The following is a 2,216-nucleotide window of genomic DNA, read 5'->3' on the forward strand; positions in this document are numbered from 1 at the left end:
TTTTTTTTTTAAGTTTTCCATATTGATACTGTGAGCTCTGAAGACATTTTTAAGGCAGTTCTGATATCTAACAAACTTCCACAAAGATCAATTTTTCCACAGCCCAGTAAGAATTTAGGACAAATTCCTATGTAGCTTGGAATGCAAGAAAAATAAATTTTGATTGTTTTAACTAATACTTAAAATTAATTTTGTTTTCTTTTTATTTCAGCTAAAACAGAACATAAAATAGAAACAATTGCTCCTCAGTTTTCCAAGGTGAAAGTTAAAGACTTCTTTCACAAGCTGGTATGTAACAATATACTGATGCTGACCAAATTCTGCCATTTTGATAGCAACAATAAATTCACTCTAATGTGAGGGAAGGGACACAAGTATTTTAGCCTGAAAAAATGATCCTGTAATAATTGAGTTTTTTTCAGAAGTTTTTTTTTTGTAGAAATCCCTCCTAGCTTTAGAGGTATAGGTCTACTTGAGAGAAGCAAAGAATAGAAGTGCTATTTCTGTATGGCTTGCACAACATTCAGTCTTGAAAACCTTAATAGAAGTCCCATGAAGTCTCAAGAGATAATTGCACACAACTTAAGGGGAGGGAGAGATACCTAGTTTGTGGAGACAGGCATGCAGAACGTGTGACTTGCATGTGACACAGCCAGTCTTTCAGGTGGCTCTGTATGTGTCAGTGAGCAAAAGGAACTGGAAATATGGTTAGGATCAGAATATGCAATGCTTCATGAATCTGTTTATCTCCTCTGATGTGGAGTAATACAGGACCTTACAGCCTATGCAGCCAGAGGATTCTGCACAACTTCACAGAGATCCTGGAACAACTTGGCAGTTGCCTTTATCCCACTCTGTTTGAAGTACCAACTGAACAGTCAAGAAATCCCTTTGCATTTCCGGGGAATTAGCTGGGAGTTAACCTGAGTAAAATCTACAATAGATGAGCTTAAAGCATTATGACTTACAAAACCAGAAATGCTCACTTACAAGTGACAGTAAAGCACAGTATGCCTGCTGTTGTGTTCCCTGCAGGGCCCACTGACAGTGTTCTCAGCCAAGCAGAGATGGACAGCCCCACGGACCATTTGCCTTCACCATGAAGCAGGAGAGCTTGGATTCAGTCTGAAAGGAGGTTCACCAGTACAGGTTTATTGTCTTGATCCAGTTTGTTCTGCAGCTGTAAGTATATAGGAACCATTTCTCTGCAGACTCTAGCATCAAAATGTACCTTTAGCTACTTCATACTCGTGGATGGAGTATTTTTTGAGTTCTGTACATGAGGATAGTAAATTCATATAATCTGAATGCATTTTAAGTGCTATATATGCTGCAGATTCTTAAAGTACCCATATCCCCAACATCACATGAGTTGATTTCTTTATCTGTTCATTGTTAAAAAGTCACAAATAATAAAAGCAAATGTTACTTCCTGTCTTATTCAGGAAGTTAGAAGGGATAAATACTGTAAAAGGTAGCAAGAAAAATAAGGATCAGGAAGAGAATACAAGGTGTGGTGTTTGCCTAAGGAAAGAAGGGCAAGAATATTTTATTGACTTTTAATGTTGCTCTTCCAGGGAAAATCCAAAGGGATAAAGCAGCATGCAGTGAAAAGCAGTTTACTTATAGAAAAGGCAGAAGTAACCACAGAAATACAAATAAAAATAATGATGAAAAATAACTAAACACTGCAGAAAATGTCTGCTGGGGGACAATAGCATAGCAAAACCCAGGGTTTATTTACTTAAGGAGAAAAATGAAAATAACACAAAAACAGCCAACATTTGATTATAGCAGAATCACATCCATGGTAACTCCAGAGGTAGTTTGTGTACTTGAGAAAGTTGCACTTGTGTGGCTAGAGAATGGGTTTGTAGCATCTAAGAGTGAAATGCCTTTGGGACAGATACTCTGTGATGACAAAAACATTTTACATGTCTCTAATTCTGGATAATAACCTGTGCCCAATTTTTTGACAGTCAGCAGGCCTAAAAGAAGGTGACTACATTGTATCAGTTGGTGGCATGGATTGCAAGTGGCTTGGTGTCAGCGAAGTGCTGGAAAAATTGAAAAATGTGGGAAAGCAGCCCATGGAGATTGAGGTTATCAGTTGCCAGGATACAACAGCATCTTTGGTATGTAGTGAGGCAAATTGCCAGGTTTGATATGCTAGAGTTTTGTCACTTGCCTGCCTTCAGTTCCTGATTAATGTTTAC

General features: G+C 38.0%; 1 long non-coding RNA gene across 1 annotated transcript; it reads left to right on the forward strand.

Annotated features, from left to right (window-relative positions):
• The first annotated feature begins 29 nt into the window (after positions 1 to 29).
• Positions 30 to 2,196, forward strand: LOC121333606. The gene is made up of 3 exons (XR_005952325.1): positions 30 to 288; positions 1,036 to 1,182; positions 1,980 to 2,196. It is a non-coding gene; the product is annotated as an uncharacterized LOC121333606 (long non-coding RNA).
• Positions 2,197 to 2,216: the final 20 nt, after the last annotated feature.

The sequence above is a fragment of the Onychostruthus taczanowskii genome, unplaced genomic scaffold (assembly GCF_017590055.1).
Source record: "Onychostruthus taczanowskii isolate IOZ18803 unplaced genomic scaffold, ASM1759005v1 scaffold1710, whole genome shotgun sequence".
In the NCBI taxonomy this organism is placed as follows: domain Eukaryota; kingdom Metazoa; phylum Chordata; class Aves; order Passeriformes; family Passeridae; genus Onychostruthus; species Onychostruthus taczanowskii.